The 20,962-nt window shown below is 39.6% G+C and overlaps 1 long non-coding RNA gene across 2 annotated transcripts in view; it reads left to right on the top strand.

The window, feature by feature from the left end:
• The first annotated feature begins 19,949 nt into the window (after window positions 1–19,949).
• The window catches only part of LOC113891208, a 42,761-nt gene continuing 41,748 nt past the window's right edge, over window positions 19,950–20,962 (top strand). For both annotated transcript variants that reach the window (XR_003510696.1, XR_003510695.1), the window contains exon 1: window positions 19,950–20,090. This is a non-coding gene — a long non-coding RNA (uncharacterized LOC113891208). The remainder of the gene's footprint in view (window positions 20,091–20,962) is intronic.

Below are 20,962 nucleotides of genomic sequence, written 5' to 3'. Positions count from 1 at the left end.
TCAATAATTACATTAAATGTGAATGAACTAAATACTTCTGTCAAAAGGCAGATATTGGGGACTTCCCTGGCAGTTCCTTAGTTAAGATTGTGTGTTTCCATTTAAGGGAGAATGGGTTTGATCCTTGATCAGGGAACTAAGATTCCATATGTGGTACGCTACCCACCCCACAAAGGCACATATTGTCAGAATTGATAAAAAAGCAAGGTATAACTATGTTCTGATTACAAAATCAGACTTCATATTCATTAACTCAGATGGGTTGAAAGCAAATGATGGAGAAAGATATAACAGGAATTGTAAGAAAGCCAGAATGGCTACATTAATACCACACAACATGATGTTAAAACTCAAAATATTGCTACAAACCAAAAGAGACATTTCATGGTGATTAAAAGGGCCAATACATCAGGAGGACATAGCAATTATAAAAGTGTATATATATATATATGAAAGTGAAAGTGAAGTCGCTCAGTCATATCCGACTCCGTGGATTGTAGCCCACGGAATTTTCCAGGCAAGAGTTGAGATTGGGAATGGGTTGCCATTTCCTTCTCCAGGGGATCTCCCTGACCCAGGGACCAGACCCGGGTCTTCCACACTGCAGGCAGAGGCTTTACCTCTGAGCCACCAGGGAAGCCCTATATATATATGAGAGGGCCCCAAAATAGTGAGGCAAAAATTGACAGAATTAAAAGGAGAAGTGCATGGTTTAAATTTATAGTTAAATTTAAAGTTATAAATGGAACTTCATTACTCACCTCTCAGTTAATCAATAGAACAACTAGACATAAAATGACCAAGGATACAGAAGACATGAACAACACTATTAAACAACTTAACCTAACATTTTATAGAACACTCCACTCCACCTCACATGAGCAGAGAACAGACTCTTTAAAGCACACATGGAATATTCTCCAGCATAGATTATATGCCAGTCATAAGACAAATCTCAATAAATTAAAAAAGATTTAAATCATTCAAAATATATAGCACCAAGTTATAAATCAACAGAAAGAAATGGGGGAAGTCTCCAAATCTTTGGAAATTAAACAACATACTTCTAAATAAGTCATGTATTGAAGAACTCACAATGGGACTTGTAAAATATTTTGAACATAAAGAAGATGAAAACATAACATCAAAATTTAAGGGATGCACATAAAGCAGAAATTGGTAACTTTAAACATCATGTTAAAAAGAAAGGTCTCAGATCAACAATCTAAGTTACCATTTTAGAAAACTAGAAAGGGAAAAGTACAGTTAACCTGAAGCAAGCATAATGAAGGATATAATAATTATATGAGTGGAGATCAGTGGGATATAAAACAAAAAAATAGAAAAAATCAGTAGATGCAAAAATTGGTTCTTTGAAAAGCTCAGTCAATGAAATTGATAAAACTTTACCTCCTCCTGCTGCTGCTGCTAAGTCGCTTCAGTCGTGTCCGGCTCTGTGCGATCCCATAGACGGCAGCCCACCAGGCTCCCCCATCCCTGGTATTCTCCAGGCAAGAACACTGGAGTGGGTTGCCATTTCCTTCTCCAAAATTCTACCTAGACTAAGAGGGAAAAAAAGACAAAGATTACCAAAATTGAAAAAATTCAAAAAAACAAAGTTAAAATTAAAAAAACAAGGATCATTGATGTCAACCCTACAAAATTAACAAGGATTATAAATGGATGTTCTGAACCACTCTGTCAATACCAATAGTTAGATAACATAAATGAAATGGTAAATTTCTAGGAGGACACAAACTAAACTATAAGATAAATAGAAAGGCTGAATAGACCTTTAACAAAGATATAAATTTGTGATTAAAAATCTTCCTTCCAAAAAAGTATAGACTTCCCTGGTGGTTCTGGTGGTAAAGAACCTGCCTGCAATGCAGGAGACCTGGGTTCGATCCCTGGGTCGGGAAGGTCCCCTGAAGAAGGGAATGGCTACCCACTCCAGTTTTCTTGCCTGAGAACTCCGTGGACAGGGGAGCCTGGCGGGCTATAGTCCATGGGGATGGCAAAGTGTTGGACATGACTGAGCAACTAACACAAACACACATACACACACACACACACATAGATGACTTCACTGGTAGACTCTATCAAATTTCTGAAGAAGAAATAAAGTCAATCTCACATGAACTCTTTCAGCAAACAGGAGGAGGAAACACTTCCCAAAATGTTCTGAGTCTAGTTTTACCCTAATAACAAAGTCTGACAAAGATATGTAAAAGACTACAGAACAATATCCTTAATTAACACAGACATAAAAATCCTTAACAAAGTATTACCAAGCCAAATCCAACAACTTATAAAAAGAATTATACACCATGACCAGGTATGATTTATTCCAGGAATGCAAGTTTGATCTAACATTCAAAAATCAATTTAGGTAATAATATACCATACTAACAAAGGACAGTTCAGTTCAGTTCAGTCGCTCAGTCGTGTCCGACTCTTTGCGACCCCATGAATTGCAGCACGCCAGGCCTCCCCGTCCATCACCAACTCCCGGAGTTCTCTCAAACTCACGTCCATCGAGTTGGTGATGCCATCCAGCCATCTCATCCTCTGTCATCCCCTTCTCCTCCTGCCCCCAATCCCTCCCAGCATCAGAGTCTTTTCCAATGAGTCAACTCTTCGCATGAGGTGGCCAAAGTACTGGAGTTTCAGCTTTAGCATCATTCCTTCCAAAGAAATCCCAGGGCTCATCTCCTTCAGAATGGACTGGTTGGATCTCCTTGCAGTCCAAGGGACTCTCAAGAGTCTTCTCCAACACCACAGTTCAAAAGCATCAATTCTTCGGTGCTCAGCTTTCTTCACAGTCCAACTCTCAAATCCATATGTGACTGCTGGAAAAACCATAGCCTTGACTAGACGTACCTTTGTTGGCAAAGTAATGTCTCTGCTTTTGAATATGCTATCTAGGTTGGTCATAACTTTTCTTGCAAGGAGTAAGCGTCTTTTAATTTCATGGCTGCAGTCACCATCTGCAGTGATTTTGGAGCCCAGAAAAATAAAGTCTGACACTGTTTCCACTGTTTCCCCATCTATTTCCCATGAAGTGATGGGACCAGATGCCATGATCTTAGTTTTCTGAATGTTGAGCTTTAAGCCAACTTTTTCACTCTCCACTTCCACTTTTATCAAGAGGCTTTTAGTTCCTCTTCACTTTCTGCCATAAGGGTGGTGTCATCTGCATATCTGAGGTTATTGATATTTCTCCCGGCAATCTTGATTCCAGCTTGTGCTTCTTCCAGCCCAGCATTTCACATGATGTACTCTGCATATAAGTTAAATAAGCAGGGTGACAATATACAGCCTTGACGTACTCTTTTTCCCTTTGGAACCAGTCTGTTGTTCCATGTCCAGTTCTAACTGTTGCTTCCTGACCTGCATATAGGTTTCTCAAGAGGCAGGTCAGTTGGTCTGGTATTCCCATCTCTTGAAGAATTTTCCACAGTTCATTGTGATCCACACAGTCAAAGGCTTTGGCATAGTCAATAAAGCAGAAATAGATGTTTTTCTGGAACTCTCTTGCTTTTTCCATGATCCAGCAGATGTTGGCAATTGGATCTCTGGTTCCTCTGCCTTTTCTAAAACCAGCTTGAACATCTGGAAGTTCATGGTTCACGTATTGCTGAAGCCTGGCTTGGAGAATTTTGAGCATTACTTTACTAGCATGTGAGATGAGTGCAATTGTGCGGTAGTTTTAGCATTCTTTGGCATTGCTTTTCTTTGGGATTGGAATGAAAACTGACCTTTTCCAGTCCTGTGGCCACTGCTGAGTTTTCCAAATTTGCTGGCATATTGAGTACAGCACTTTCACAGCATCATCTTTCAGGATTTGAAATAGCTCAACTGGAATTCCCTCACCTCCATTAGCTTTGTTCGTAGTGATGCTTTCTAAGGCCCACTTGACTTCACATTCCAGGATGTCTGGCCCACATAATTATCTTAATAGAAACAGAAAAGGCATTTGACAGTAGACAAAAACTGTTTATGATTAAACTCTCAACAAAGCAGGAATAGAAGGAAACCTCCTCAGCCTTATAAAACAGGCATCTACAAAAAAACCACAACTAGCATTATTCTTAATGATGAAAGAATGAATGCTTTCTTTCCTACTATTAGGGTTAAGGTGACAACATCTGCTTTCACCACCCCTATTCAACATTGTACTGAAGAAATGTAGTAAAGCTAGAAAAATACATTAAAGGCATAGAGGTTGAAAGGAAGACGTTAGTGTTTATTCCCAGATGACATAATCCTATACGGAGGAAATCTTAAAGGGTCAACAAAAAATTTCACTAGAACTAGTGAGTCTAGCATTGTTTTCAGAATATAAGCTCAAGATAAAAATCAATTGTATTTCTATACGTCAGCAACAAATAATCCAAAACCCAAATCAAAGTTTTTCTTTTTTGTTTTTTACTTTTTTACAATGCTGTTTTGGTTTCTGCCATACAAGAATGCGAATCAGCCATAATTATACATACATCCCCTCCCTCCAGAGCCTCTCCCCCCTCCCCCATCCCATCCCTCCAGCTCATCACGGAGCTCAGGACTGGGCTCCCTGTACTACACAGCTCCTCACCAGCTATCCATCTTACACCTGATAGCGTGTATATGGTGATGCTACTTTCTCCATTCATCCCACTCTCTCCTCCCCTACTGTGTCCACAGGTCCATTCTCTACATCTGCGTCTCCCTTCCTTCCCTGCAGATAGGTTCCGCAATAGCATTTTTCTAGATTTCATATATATGTGTTATATACGCATTTGTTTTTCTCTTTCTGACTTAATAGGCTCTAGGTTCATCCACCTCACTAGAACTGACTTGAATTCATTCTTTTTATGGCTGAGTAATATTCCACTGTGTATATGTAGCACATCTTCCTTATCCATTCATCTGTCTATGAACATCTATGTTGCTTCCATGTCTTGTGCATGCTGTGTGTGATAAATCACTTCAGTCGTGTCCAACTCTGTGTATCCCACACAGCCAGTCTGTGCCCTGGCTATTATAAATAGTACTGCTATAAGCATTGGTGTGCATGTGTCTTTTTCAATTATGGCAAAACCAAAATTTAAAAATTCTTTTCACAGTAGTACTGAAATGAATAAAATGCATAGGAGCAAACTTAATAAAAGACAAGTACACTGAGAATTAGAAAGCATGGCTAAGATAAGAGCTACATAAATGGGGAGACATTTTATATTCATGGATTGAACAACTAATCGGTGGCAGCTGTCCCCAAAATGATCTATAGTTTCAATGCAATACCTCCAATCCTAGCAAGCATTCTAATAGAAACTGACAAATTGTTCCCAAAATGTGTATGGAATGCCAGAGAGCCAGAACTAGCCAAAACAGTTTTGCAAAGTAAGAAGACAGAATTTTGTGTACTTGATTTTAAAACTTACCATAAAGGTACAACTTGGGTGGTTTTAGTGTAAAGATAGATATACATATCAATTAAGCAGGGTTGAGAGTCAGAATTAAGAAATACACCCCTATATTATAGTTAACTCATTTTCAACAAAGGTGCCCTTTCAACAAAGGGGAAAGAATAGTTTTTTTCAACCACAAGTGATCCTGAGGGAAAGGAGAAAAATACCCTTAACCCAGCAAAAATCAACTTAAAATGAGATGACAGACCTAAATATAAGAACTAAAATAATAAATGTCTGAAGAAATACATTGAAGAAAATCTTTGTGACCTTGGATTAAGCAAAGATTTCTTAGATATGATAACTCAAACCATGATTCATTACAGAACAAATTGATCAAATAGACTTCATCAAAAAGACTGTTGCTCTTCAAAAGATAGCATTAAGAAAATTAAAACTCAAGCCACAAACTGGGGAAAATATTTTCAAATCACATGTCTGATAAAGGACTTATATCCAGAATATATGAAGAGCTCCTTTAACTCAATAAGATAAACAATATAATTAAACAATAGGCAATAGATTTGGATACTCATTTCACAAAAAAATATGAATATCTAATAAGCATGTGAAGAGATGCCCAAAAGTTTAGGGAAATGCAAATTAAAACTACAATGAAATGCAATGCAATGGCAATAAAAATACCAATATATTATTAAAGAAAAAAAAAAAAAACCCACAATGGAAACTATGTAGGAATGTAAGAAAAAAAGAGACATGACAAATAAAACACACCAAAAAAATAATACTAGAAAAATTACCTCATGATCTGGTAAAAATTGCAATCAGAGAAATATGAAATCAAATAATGTAATGAGGAGATGAACTCCATGAAAATTAAGTTCAAATAAGAGAAGATAGAGGCTCAGGAAACAAATGATAGGATAGTAGAAGAAAATAAAAATAAATTAGCAAGAGATCTGGAAAGCACAGAGAGGTGAAAACGTAAAATGATCATGAAAATTAAAATCACTATTAAAGCAGCCATGAGGACAGTAAATACTGCTGAATATACACCTGGGTCATGGGATAAAGTCTTAAGAAATTAAACACTATTATGTGGAAATGAAAAAAGAATACAAACGGATGGGATAGAAGATGACAAATATTGAAGACAGAGAGCTGGGTTAACATACTCAAAATTAGGGACCATGGAAAAAAGAAAAGAGCATAAGAACAAGAAAAACAGCACTCACACATAAAATTAGGATTAGGTTTTGAAACAGACATGAATCTACAGATTGAAAGTACATACTATATCCTAAGAAAATATCACATATGCTAATACAAACAAGATGTATTCTGGTTAATGTGTTCTATATAGCACAAAGTTAAATATGTATAATGAATCTGATGGGCATCAGGCAAAAAAAAAATAAGACACATTTTCAAGGAGAATCAGTTTGACTTCATACTTCTGAAAGTGAAAGTCACTCAGTCGTGTCCGACTCTTTGTGACCCCATGGACTTGACAGTTTATGGAATTCTCCAGGCCAGGATACTGAAATGGGTAGTCTTTCCCTTCTCCAGGGGATCTTCCCAACCCAGGAATCGAACTGGGGTCTCCTGCATTGCAGGCGGATTCTTTACCAACTGAGCTATCATATTCTGTATTCTTTGTGAAAAAAGCAATGCATACTTTTACCAAATTTTTATCCAAGATCGAAGGCAGATACTTTCAAATATAGTTTCCTGGTGTATTTCTTTTCTTTTTTTTTAACCTTTGCATTTTGTATTGGGGTATAGCTGATTAACAATGCTGTGATAGTTTCAGGCGGACAGTGAAGGGCCTCAGCCATATGAGTACATGTATTCATTCTCTCCTGGTGTATTTCTTGAACAAAGTATTAGAAGTTGAACTTCTAATGGTGAATCAAATGGTGAATGGAAAAGTTTAGGGTTAAAAACAGTTGTGGTGGCATTGAATCCACTGGATGCAAAACTAAGATTTAAAAAATGAAGGAATAGTTAGAAAATCACAGGTAGTGTTTACTGTCAAGGTAGAAAAAATGGTTCATCTTAAAGTCAAAAGATGGAAACAGAGAAACAGTAGGAGATAATGTAAACATGTCAATTTTCTCATATTCTATGATGAGTTAGCACTTGTCAAAATTGATACATTAATATGAGAACTACTAGTATATTTTTTAAAAGTATAACAACAGTATTGAGTAGTCAGACTTGAGTGTGAAGGGAAAGATGGTGTAATGAAATGTAGAGTTATACTTATTTCATCATTTTTCAAAGAGAGAATTGAATATAAATCTAATTATAAAGTAAAAGAAGATTTAGTATGTTGGGGAGCCTGGTGGGCTGCCGTCTATGGGGTCGCACAGAGTCGGACAAGACTGAAGTGACTTAGCAGCAGCAGCAACAATATCTAAAACCCATGGAATTAATTTCACTATTATAAGGAAACAATACACTGGATCAGAAGGCAAAACTTTATAAAGGACACAAAACAAAGTGACTCAGTAAGCTTAAAAATAAGAGGATAGGATCAGCAAGATCCTACTGCATAAGCACAGAGAACGATATTCAATATCCTATGATAAACTATAATGGAAAAGAATATAAAACAAGAATATATATGTGTGTGTAATTGAATCACTTGGCTGTACAGCAGAAATTAATACAACGCTGTAAGTCTACTATACTTGAATTTAAAACATGAGGATAGGAAGAGTCATACAAGGTAACTTAAATAAAGAGAAAGTGAAGATCTTAATATCAGACCATGGTAAATTAAAGACATAGTTCACCGAATGAGATAAACATGCCATCCCACATTCATGACTTAACAGTCATACAGATTTGAACACCAAATAAAACATGAAGAAAATCTGGAGGAACACAGATTCTTTTTGCTACTCATGAATAGATCAATAGATTCTAAAAGTGTAATGGGTACTGTGGATGTCTGCTGGGAGTTCTTTTACCCCTCCCCCATTGAATAACAGCAGGAAATGCACTTGGAGTGGGGATGGTAGTGAGAGGGAATTAATCCTGTCTAGAATTCAGGATTAGCGCCTATTGTTTTAACCTAATCGGACCACCTTGTCAGGCCTGCCGGTGATGGTTTCAGCAAACCAGGCCTATGCAGTCACTGTGCAGTGTGCCCCTTGCCTGTGATGACTCAGGAACGGACATGGGCCAATCACTCAGTTGAGGTCAAAGAGTTGGAAAATGTGTTGGGCCTCCAGGCAAAATTTCTGCATTCTGCAAAGTGAAGAAACGTGGTCATCTGTCTGCTGTGTGGGAATGTAAGTTCTGGAACTGCTCAGCCATCTTTACGAAACACTGACAAACAGGAGGGTTTGGCTCAAGAGGACCACAGGAAATGATCTGGCACTGTGTAGCCTCTGGGGAGGTCAACTTGAGGCTCCCCCTACCTCGGGCTTTCAGTCAAGTACGTCTCTGATAATTAATAAGATAAGATAATTAAAGTATATCTAATTGAGATATAAAAAACTCCACACCTGAAAACCAAGCACATAACTTGTTTTCAAGTGCCCAGGAAAATTTTCTAAAATTGACCATGTGCAAGGCCACCAAGAAACTATCAATTCAGTGTAAAAATAGCAGTATCACAGCTTTCAATCATAGTACAATAAAGCTAGAAATGAGTATCACAATCCAGAAAACCCACGGTCATAAATACTAAAAAAGATGAACAACAAATACAAATAAAGTTCATTGCAGCACTATTTAAATAACCAAAAGGTAGAAATAACCTACATGTCTATCAGCTGATTAATGGATAAAATGTGGTTATCTATACAATGGTGGAAAGTACACCAGGAGTGCCAGTGGCTGGGGGAGACTAGCGAGTGGGGAGAGACTGTTAATGGGTGCAGGGCTTCTTTGGGGGAAATATTCTGGAATTAAGATAGTGGTGATGGCTGCACAGCTTTGTGAATATACTAAAAACATCACAAAATCATACTTTAAAAGGATGGCTTTTATATATGTGAGTTATATCTCAATATGAAAAGCGACATACTTCGTAGAATATATTGGTCACAGAGACCAACCCTGATATGCGAGGGGAAGGGACACAGGGCGTGCATTTGTGTCCACGCAGGGAGGCAGGGAGCATTTAGGACTCTTTTGGAGGCTGGCTATCACGAACAGCTTAAAAGATGTGTCCAGTCACATTAACATGTTCTATGTCAAATACCTTCAACTGTATGCAGCTTCTAATGCGCCAACTCTTAACATGTGTGTACTTATGTCCTTTCCTTGGCCAGTTCTGGCTGTATTCCACAGCTCATTTTCTATCTAGGGTGTTCTACTTGAACAAAGGTGATATGACTTGGAAATCATTTTCTAACACAACATTATTTCTTATCGAGCTGTCTGCTGTCATGTATAACAGTTTCCACTTTTAAGAATCTCAACTATATTAACTGTAGATTCAGTATCTAGAGTCCTAATAGAAATCCTGTAGAGTTGCATATTACTGATGAGGAAACAAAGGCTTAGAAAGGTTGCATAACGTGCCCAAGCTTTTAGGCTAGTAAGTGGCAGAGCAAGAATTCTAAACCATATGATTTCCCTGGTGGTCCAGTGGCTAAGACTCTGTGTTCCCAATGCAGGGGGCCTGGGTTCGAACCCTGGTCAGGAAACTAGATCCCACATGCCTCAACTAAGAGTTCACATGCTGTAACTGAAGACCCTGCATGCCACAACTACCAAAAAAAAAAAAAAATCCACATGCCACAGCTAAGACCCAGTGCAGCCAAATAAATACATAAACAAATCTAAGATAACCATATGATAACAATCACCACAAAAGCTAACATATATTGAGTATTTACTGTATCCGGCTTTATTCCACATTCTTTCCATGGATTATCTCATTTAATCATCACAACAACCCGATGAGGTAGGTACCATGATTACTATCTTACAAATGAGAAACTGAGGCTCAGAGAGGTTAATTAACTTGCCCCAAAGTTACAAAGGTAACAAGTGGCAGAACAGAGCCTAGAATCTGGGCGTGTCTGATGCTGAATGCACCTCCATTTTTCCACACTGTCTCTCACGGTAAAGCAGAGCTGAGATGATGTCAGGGAGGGTTTCAGATTTTATTTATGTATTATTCATTAATTATGTACATATCCCTTATATCTTTGGTCCATAAAAATGTTCAAGTGGCCAGTGGGTCTGACGTCTCTTTCCGTGAGGGTATTTCTAACTCATCTTTCTTGTGGAGAAAATAACTGACTCAGTTTTCCATGCAGGTCTTTCACAGAAAGACTGACTGAATTTTTCTGGACTCTGTCCCTGTATCTTTCTTTACATACTTGTTGAACTTTCTAATGATTTCTCCGTTTTGCTCTCATTATTATGGTGAACAAAACCTTTGAGACCCAATTCCACCAAAATGGTTTCCTCACCAACCACCTTGTCTGGAGAGAGATCTCCAGTTCCCAAAGCGGGTGCTGTGGCTCAGGTTAGTGCATTTGCTAAGGAGTCCCGTTCAGCTTGCTTTCTTTTGCTTCTTCTAAACGATGAATCACAGTATAAATTTAGGATCAACTTTTCTAGGAACTGGGCAACTCCTTCATCAAACACAAATGAAACATAAAAAACAGATTTTCTTGGAGGAAAAGGATACAGTTTCTGCATAGAATGAGAGGAGCGTTCCCTCAACAAGTGTCCACTTAGTAAAGAACTAGAGACTGAAACACATTTACATGAACACAGTTAATGAAAACTAAGCTTTAGGACCATCTCCACACAGAGCCCTTTCCAGGTCCCAGGAAGAGGTTTGGTACTGAGTTCAAATGGTCATATTTTTCTGTAAAATTTGCAAAATGTGGTATTTATTTTAACCACAGTCAGTTAAGGTTGCTATTCCTTCTTCAACTTTCTCTTGCTCACATACCTGCCTAGATCTGGTCCTTCTGGGTGGCCTCAGTATGATTTGGATCTGGCTAATGCCAAGTAGAGCTGGGGAAGCATTCAGTTTGGGGCTAATGTTAATAGACTATCTTGATGGGCAAGTGTGTGTTCAGTCATACCCAACTCTTTGCAGACCTGTGGACTGTAGCCCACCAAGCTCTTCTGTCCATGGGATTCTCCAGGCAAGAACACTGGAGTGGGTTGCCATGCCCTCCTCCAGGGGATCTTCCCAACCCTGAGATCAGACCTGCAACTCCTGCAGCTCCTGCACTGCAGATGGATTCTTTACCACTGAGCCACTGGGGAAGCCCATCTTTATAGGATTTGCAGTTATTTCTGTATAATTAAATTACTTCCAGGTGCCCTCATGCTGGAATGGCTTCTAAGAATTAGAAGCTATCACCCACAGAGCCAACTCACCCAATTATAATGACATCAAAGTGTGGGCTAGTGGTTCTATTGGAATAGGAAAGTGTGCCCAGTACCAAAATTATGTTGGTTGTGGAAGAGCAAGATTTGGAATGTATGGAAACAGAAGCTAGTCCACAGAGATTTCTTAGAATTGTTAGACATGTAAATTATAAGGCAGGATTTGGTCTCATAGATGTCTGGTCAAAATAGGAGTACTATTTGATAATGTAGCATATTCACTAAACATTTTTCAGGGCTTCCCAGGTGGCACTAGTGGTAAAGAATCTGTCTGCCAATGCAGGAAACATAAGAGATGCAGGTTCGACCCTGGGTTGGGAAGATCCCCTGGAGGAGGACACGGCAACCCATTCCATATTCTCGCCTGGAAAACACCATGAACAGAGGAGCCTGGTGGGCTACAGTCCATGGGGTCACAAAGAGTCAGATAGGACTGAAGTGACTGAGCACGCACATAAGCAATCTTCAAATATATAGATGTATATATATAATATAAAATAACTATGTTATATAATAATATATATATAAAGCCATACTATAAGAAATATCTTTCTCTTTCTATAGAAAAATATCATAAAATCTCTCTCATATAAACAAGTGATTAAGAGTATACAGCCAGTTCAGTTCAGTCGCTCAGTCATGTCCAACTCTTTGCGAACCCATGAGCTTCAGCACGCCAGGCCTCCCTGTCTATTACCAACTCCAGGAGCCTACCCAGATTCATATCCACTGAGTCAGTGATGTCATCCAACCATCTCATGCTCTGTTGTCCCCTTTTCCTCCTGCCCTCAATCTTTCTCAGCATCAGGGTCTTTTCAAATGAGTCAGCTTTTTTGCATCAGGTGGCCAAAGTATTGGAGTTTCAGCTTCAACATCAGTCCTTCCAATGAACACCCAGGACTGGTCTCCTGTAGGATGGATTGGTTGGATCTCCTTGCAGTCCAAGGGACTCTCAAGAGTCTTCTCCAACACCACAGTTCAAAAGCATCAATTCTTTGGTGCTCAGCCTTCTTTATAGTCCAACTCTCACATCCATACAGCCAAGATATGTACAAAACATAGAGGTTTTTCAGGCAATAAATCACTAAAAACACTGAATTAGATTTGTGATGTTTGTGGTATTTGTCATATTTTTATAATTTTTAAATTTACTGTGACTGTTTTATCACTTTAAATAAACATTCTCCTTCCTGCCTAATTTTATATTTGTAAAAATGTGTTCTCTGGCTCACAATAGACCTCCAAAATTACCTACATTTCGGGCCCCATGAGACCCACACAGGCCACTGATTAGAGATGTTCTCTCTGAAACCAGAGCAGAAGGGTGGCCAAAATATAACAAAGTTAAAATTTTGATTTAGTGATCTGAAATTTTATTGCTGGATTTCAGTTTTAGTTCTGTGAATTTCCTTTTTCACTCAGTTTTCTTGAGATATAGTTTACATATGGCAGAGATCTTAATTTTAATTACATTAAATTAGAGATCTTAATTTTATATACACTTGACAAGTGTATGTATGAGATAATAGAAAATACATACATTGGTCTCTGCCCCTAGTTCCTGGCACAGAGCTTTAAAACCCAAGTGATAAGTGTGCTTGGATCATCTTTTGTTCTATTGAGGTGACTGTGGGTGGACTCCTGGCTGGCTCCTGGTGGGGGCTGGTTAGCAGGAAGACCAAGCCATGATTAAAAGCTTGGGATTTTAGCCCCAGTTAATAATTGATCATGTCTATGTAAGGAAGTCTCCAGAAAAATGTCAGTAGCACAGTGTGCATGGTGTTCAGAGAGCTTCCAGGTCCAAACACGTCCACACTGAGAGGGTAACACAATCTAACTCCATGAAGACAGAAGCTCCTGCCCTCAGGACCCTCCCGACCTCACCCTGGGTACCTCTTCATTTGGCTGCTCACCTGCATCCTTTATCACACACTTTAATAAATTGGTAAAGGTAAGTAAATGTTCCCTACATTCTGTGAGCTACTGTAGCAATCCATCAAACTGAGGAGGGGGTCATGGGACCCTCCAACTTAATAGCCACTTGAGACAGAAGTTGTGAGTAAAACCTGGGAACCTACTGCTGGCAATCGGCGTCTGAAGTCTTACCCTGTGGGTTCGGACAGTACCTCCAGGTAGACTGTGTCAGGACTGAGGACAGCCCAGTGTCACAGGGAACTTGCCCGGGGTAGGAAAAGCTCCCACACATTCAGTGACCAGAAACACTGGACGTGTGTTCTGTGTGGATGTGGTGGTAGTGTATGAGTAAAGGAGACACACAGGAGAAGCTGAAAAGGGAAAGATGGGGGTTCTCCCTACACAGAAGGAGAACTGAATTAGGTTTTTCTAACTCAGTGGAAACCCATGAAACTAACACCCAAATGAAGACATAAAACATTTTCATAACCCCTCCAAATTCTCTTGTGTCACTTTCCAGTAAATACGACCCTAGAGGCAACTGGTACTCTGATTTTTATCACCAGAGATGAGTTTGCTGTTGCGCAACTTCATATAAGTGGAACAGTGAAGTACATATATGTTCGTTTCTGAGTGCTTGCTTAAGCATATGTTTCTGAGATTCATCCATGCTATAGCATGCATCCATCATCTCTTCCTTTTTATTGCTGAGTAGTTTTCCACTGTGAAGCTGTATCGCAATGTGTCCATTCTCCTGTTAAACATTAGGGTTATTTTCAGGTTTGGGATATTATGAATAAAGCTGCTACATATATTTGTGTATAAGTTATTTTGTGAAGATTGTCAATTCTCTTGGGAATGTACTTAGGAATGGGATTGCTGGATCCTATGATAGAAGAAGATGTATATATGTGAACATCCATGTACATATTGGGAAAGGGCATGGTAACGCACTCCAGTATTCTTGCCAATGGACAGAGCAGCCTGGCAGGCTATAAGCAATAGACTTGCACAGAGTCGGACACAACAGAAGCAACTTAGCACACACAACATGTGTGTATATATGTATATGTATATATATACATATATATACACACTAACCATTATTGAAAATAAGATGTTAAAGTCTCTAGATATTATTGTTGAATTGTATATTTCTCCCTTCAATTTTTCTTTCTGTACTTTGTAATATGCACCTAACTGCCTCTACTGTTTCTAATGGAAAATCAGGCATTAATCTTATTGGATTCTCTTGAAAATGATGTCACTTTTTCTTGCTGCTGTCGATTTCTTTTTCTCATTATCTTTGACTTTCAGCATTTGTGTTTATTGTCCTAAGAGTTTGTCAAGCTTCGTGGACATACAGATTTTTGTGTACCAAATACGGGAAGTTTTCAGCCATTATTTCTCCTCCTTTCTCTCCTCTCCTTCCCTTTATGTGTATATTGTTATGTGTATTGGTGCCCTGTGTTTCTTTGAGATTCTCTTCACTTTTCATCATTTTTCCTCTGTTCTTAGATTACATAATCTCTATAAATCTATTTTCTAAATTGTTGACTCTATCTTTGCCCTCTCAAACGTAATGTTGAAGCTCTCTAGTGAGTTTTTCATTTCTGTTATACTTTTTGACTCCAGAATTTCCATTTGGTTCTTTTTGTATAGTTTCTATCTCTTTATCTATTTTCTATTTTATGAGACATTGCCATCATTCCTTCCTTTGCTTCTTTAAGAATTGTTTCTGTAACCTCTTTAGGCATAGTTATAATGATTGCTCTGGAGTCTTTACCTGTTAAATTCAACAGTTGAGCCCCTGTTGCCGCTTCTTTCCTGTGTATGGTTACACTTCCCTGTCTCTCTGCATGTCTCATAATTAATTGTTAAAAGTGTACTATTTGTTGAAAGGTGTACATTTTGGACAATATATTGTAGCAACTCTGGATGCTGATCTCTTTCCATGCTGGGGCTTGTTGTTTTGGTCTGTTGATTTCAGCTGATTGGTCTGTTGTGTTCAGGGCCCCGGAGTACACATTGCTCCTCAGTCTGACCCAGTTAAATCAGGCCACTTTGCAGGTGGTGTTTTTGAAGCAGGTCTTTGAGGTTTGTTTTGACTTTAGAAGTGTTTTCCATCGTGGTCTCTTTCCCTGATTTTTTTTTTTTCTTCTGGCTAGGTGAGCTGGCCCACAGTTTAGCATGTCGCTCTAATGAAACTATCCACCTCCACTGAGTTGCTCACCAATGAAATCTCCATTGTTTTTGAGGGTGTTCTTTGTGTTGAATGTTCTCACATTGTTTCAGATAAAGTCGGTTCCCTTGAGAAGCTGAGAACTGAGATGCTCTCTAATCCTATAGACTGTCTCTCCTTCTGAGCAGAATCTCAGGAAACTGGCTTCTCTTGGAGAGACGTCCTGCTCTAGAGGCCGGGAGCTGGGTAAGTGGCTTGCCTCTCTCGGCATGGAACATCTGCTCCACGAGCAAGCTGGAGCAAGGGCAGTTGAGGCCTGATATTCGTCACTGGCTGACCTTGTGGTAGAGCCTCTACACTGAGTGTGGGCTGGGTGGGGGAAGAGTGCCCTGATCTCTCAGCCACACTGCCCAGGAATTTAGCCTCTGCAGCTCCGCAGCTCTCACTACTGTCCACCAGCTCTCATCCACCATCGTGGGTGGATGGCACCGGGGCATGCGTTCTCCTCTCCATTCTTCTAGGCTAGCTCATGTGCTGAGCAGGTGTATTTGTGAACTCAGTAACAAAATACCATAGGCGAGGTGGCTTAAACAATGGAGAAGTATTTTCTCAGGTTCTAGAGGCTGGAAGTCTGAGAACAGAGTGCCAGCATGGTCAGGCTCTGGTGACCTCTCTTGCTGGCTTGTGGATGGCCAACTTCTCACTGCATCCTCTCATGTTGGAGAGAGAGATAGAAAGGAAGGGGCAAGCTCTCTGGTTTTCTGGTTTCTCTTTTTAAGGGTACTAATCCCATTATGAGGGCCCCACCCTCATGGCTTCATCTAAACCTAGTTATCTCCAGAGACCCCCCACCTCCAAATGTCATCACACCGAGGGTTAGGGTTTCAGCCTATGAATTTTGGGGGAATGTCCAAGCATTCGGTATGTATCAGCAGGTTTCAGTGGCTTTCAGAAGCAGAAAGCAGAGACTGTGGCATGCCCTTGAGGCAGAACCCTGATAGCATGATACATATAGTTGCTATATTGATTATGCTGTTAGATTTTCTACATAATTTTATTTTTTGCCCCATTGACCTGTGTCCTGTGTTGTACTAAAAGTGCTGTCTCCTAGTTTTAGTGTAGCTTTCTGTCTGTCTCTTGTATATTCCTAACTTTCTGATTTATAAAGGTAGTTGCTGTGCTGTTTATGTCGTATATATTCACAGCTGAAGTATTATCATTGTGAATTAAGCTCTTGCCATTATCAGCTATTTTTCCGTCTCATTTAATGCTTTTTGTCCAGATTCAGCATTTTCTGAGAACATGATCACAAGCTCTCCTTTCTTTTCGCCTTATTTGCCTGCTATACCTTTATGCATCTCCCTAGTTCTAGCCGTTCTGAATCAGGTTGATGTAGTTGTATCTCCTGAGCACAGAGAGGGGTTTTACTTTGTGAATCAATCTGAAAATCTTTTTAATAGGCAAGTTTCCATTTACATGCATTGAAATGAGCGACAGGCTTGATTTGCTATTAATATCTATTTTGACATTGGATTTACTGTGCATTTTGGTGGCTCCAATGGTAAGGAATCTGCCTGCAGTGCAGGAGACCTTGGTTCGATCCCTGGGTTGGGAAGATCCCCTGGAGAAGGGAATGGCAACCCAGTCCAGTGGCTTTGCCTGGACAAGCCCATGGACAGAGGAGCCTGGTGGGCTACAGTCCATAGGGTCCTAAAGAGTTGGACATGACTGGGTGACTAACACTTTCACTTACTTTTTGTTTTAACATGTTCCTTTCTCTGGGTATGGCTTCCCTGGTGGCTCAAATGGTAAAGAATCTGCCTGCAATGCAGGAGACATGGGTTCAATCCCTGGGTCAGGAAGATCCCCTGGAGAAGGAAATGGCAATCCACTCCAGTACTTTTGCCTGGAGAATTCCATGGACAGAGGTACAGTCTACGGTGTTGCAGAGAGACAGACACGACTGAGCGACTAACACTTTTCGCTGTGTAGTATGTTTTCTTTTCTCACTAAAAATTTAAAAAATATATATTTATTTGGCTGTGCTGGGTCTTAGTTGCAGTCCATGGGATCTTCCGTCTTCACTGTGGCATGTGGGATGTGGGGTTTTTAGTTGTGGCATGAGAACTCTTAGTTGCAGCATGTGGGATCTAGTTCCCAGGCCAGAGATTGAACCCAGGCCCCTTGCATTGGGAACCCAGAGTCTTAACTGCTGGCCCCCCAGGGAAGTCCCTCTGCCCAAGTTTTAGTAGCTGTGGGCTTCCCTCAGGCAACAAGGCATCACAGTGGAAAATTACCCAGTTCTAGTCTCTTTTCCTAAGCATCAACCCCGCTCCTTTCTGCTTCCTTTCGATTGTTCTCTAGTGCCCTCAAGTGGTTGTTTTTATATTTTGATAGGAATTCATAACTGTTATTTGAGGAGGATTGATCCAAACATATCCTTCCACCGTTATTGCAAGACTCTCATTTTTATATTATCTTGGGTTTTGTTTTGTGGTACTGGGGGTGTCTATTTCTGCTTGAGTTTTTGATCTGTGACTGGGTGGTTTTATATCTGCAAATGTTTAAGAATGTTTAATTTGGTTTGGTTATTGTACATATTTCTTTCTGCTTCATTTTGGAGGAGGATTTTTTTACTGGCTGAAATGTTATGATTTCTATTTTACATTACCTTTGTGTGTTGGCTTTGTGCGTTATCTGCCATTTGCCATTCGTTTGAAATGTTCTGGTTTTTTCTTTGACTAGCAATAAGACAGGGATAAGGATTTCAGATAGGTTGCTATATTTCACAGTTAAAGAGCGCCCTCTTCTGTTGATTCAAAAAATTGTAGTTCCTTAACTAAGGCTTTTTCGGAGGTAGGTTAGAATATTCGATTTTGTTCTACTAGTTATTTTTAAAACTTTGCTTAACTTCCTGAGGAGCTAACAGTGTTTTATTTCTTGTCTGTGATGACTGCAAGAGTGTTCACCTAGAGAAAATTCAGTGAGCTGTATACTTATGTGTATATTTATATTTCAATATATGCATGTCTATAAAAAGCTAAAATATACTTAAGTGTATAATTCTGCAAAGACTAATGTCAATAATGGTATTATGTTAGAGGAAATTATCCTCCATCTTCCATTTCTGTAATGACTTACCTACTACTTTTGTCCATTTGTTACTCTAAATTATACTTTGCACGTATGTCTAAGTACACCTACTGACATCTTACAGATACTTGTTTTAAAATCACTGGATCCTCACTGCCAGTCTTTTCAAATTATATCTTTAGCTTTCATGAATTCTTTACCTTGATTCATCTTGCAGCTGGCTGAAGTACAACATGAAATAATTTTAGTGGAAAACAGCTTTCCTTCATAGTTTTAGCATTAAAACTAGCACAACCTTGAATATTTAAGACTGTCTTTCTATTGCTTCCAAGAGCTTATCTGATGATGTTTTATTTTTGGACATCCATACTGTGGTATGATATGAATTCAGCCCATGTTTAGAAAAATAAATGAAAGATTCTTTAAATTCTATAGTACTTTACAATTTTCAAAAGTTTCACACACCTGACTTCGTGTAACCCCATCGTAATCCTTTCCCCCGCTCCTATATTGGCCCTTCCCCGTCCCTCTCGCCACTGGTAACCATGGGCATCCCAGGTGGCTCAGTGGTAAAGAATCTGCCTGCCAATGCAGAAGATGCAAGAGACCCGAGTTTGATACCTGGGTGAGAAGATCCCCTGGAGAAGGAAATGGCAACCCACTCCAGTATTCTAGCCTGGAAAATTCCACGGACAGGAGCCTGGTGGGCTATAGTCCATGAGGTCGCAAAGTCAGACATGCCTAAGCGGGCACACACACACAGGTAATTGCTGGTTTGTACTCTATATCGGTGAGTCAAAGGTAACACATTTTTAGAAATTCCATTGTCTAATTTTTTGTTGCTAGCATGTAGAAAGACAATTGATTTTTTAGTATTAATCTTGTATCTAGTGACCTTAGTGCATTTATTAATTATTATAGTTTATTGGTTGATTCTTTTGAATTCTCTCTGTGTAGGATTGCTTCATCTCTAAATTTAAAAGAAAATTCTATCGTCTGCTCTCCTGCAGGACTCCATTCCCCTGCTTTACTGTGAAACAGCAAGTGCCCTCAAAGGAAGGGCCTGAGGAAATGAGAAACCCTCCTTCACCGTGTTTCCCTTGTCTCAGGTATTGTCGCCCCTCAAATCCTGCCTGCGTTACATGTTCTCCAAATATTATAAACAGTTCTTAATGTACACTGTGCATCTTTTATAGTTGTTTATAGTAAGAGAATTCATCTGATACTAACTATTCCATCGTGATTGGATCAGAAGTGCAGCTTGCCTTTTGGCTTTGTTTATAATTGTATTTTCCACTTACTTGCTGCAATGTGGGAGACCTGGGTTCGATCCCTGGGTTGGGAAGATCCCCTGGAGAAGGGAAAGGCTACCCACGCCAGTATTCTGGCCTGGAGAATTCCATGGACTGTATAATCCATGGGGTCATAGGATTTATTCTTTACCTTTAAATCTTAAGATTAACCAAGAAATGTATAGGTGTTGAATGCTTTTCATTAATCTATTGTTTCATGGGAATCTTTTTGATATGCAGTGGGGTCTTTACCTCAGTTCCATCAAATATTCTTCTACTTATTTTGTGTATAAGTCAGTGAAAAGAGCCACAATCAAAGAGCCCTGTCTCATAGTTTCATCGTTAAACACAGACATCCACCTGCCTTTTCCCTCCTTGGATGGAAGAGTGAAGGGACAGCCCCTCCATATCGTGCCCTCCGTCAGACCCCTCTCTTCCCCGGAGAATTAACTTCTTAATCTCCTGCATCTTTGGTTCCTTCCCCACTGCTGAATCACCAGCAGCAAACAAGCGCACTCTAGTACCCTTCATCCTAAAAGAAAGAAAACTGGCCTTCACCATGCATCTCCGCCAAGTCCATCGTGCCTCCCCTTCAGAGGGAAACTTACCAAAATTCCCTTCATTCTCTTTTGTCATTTTCTTCCATTTTCTCCTCAGCCCGCCTCCCCTGCACCCACCCCCATCACACA

The sequence above is a fragment of the Bos indicus x Bos taurus genome, chromosome 4, assembly GCF_003369695.1.
Source record: "Bos indicus x Bos taurus breed Angus x Brahman F1 hybrid chromosome 4, Bos_hybrid_MaternalHap_v2.0, whole genome shotgun sequence".
NCBI classification, from domain to species: Eukaryota; Metazoa; Chordata; class Mammalia; order Artiodactyla; family Bovidae; genus Bos; species Bos indicus x Bos taurus.
The sequence above is the reverse complement of the archived record's forward strand: the minus strand, read 5'-3'. Positions and strand labels throughout refer to the sequence as shown.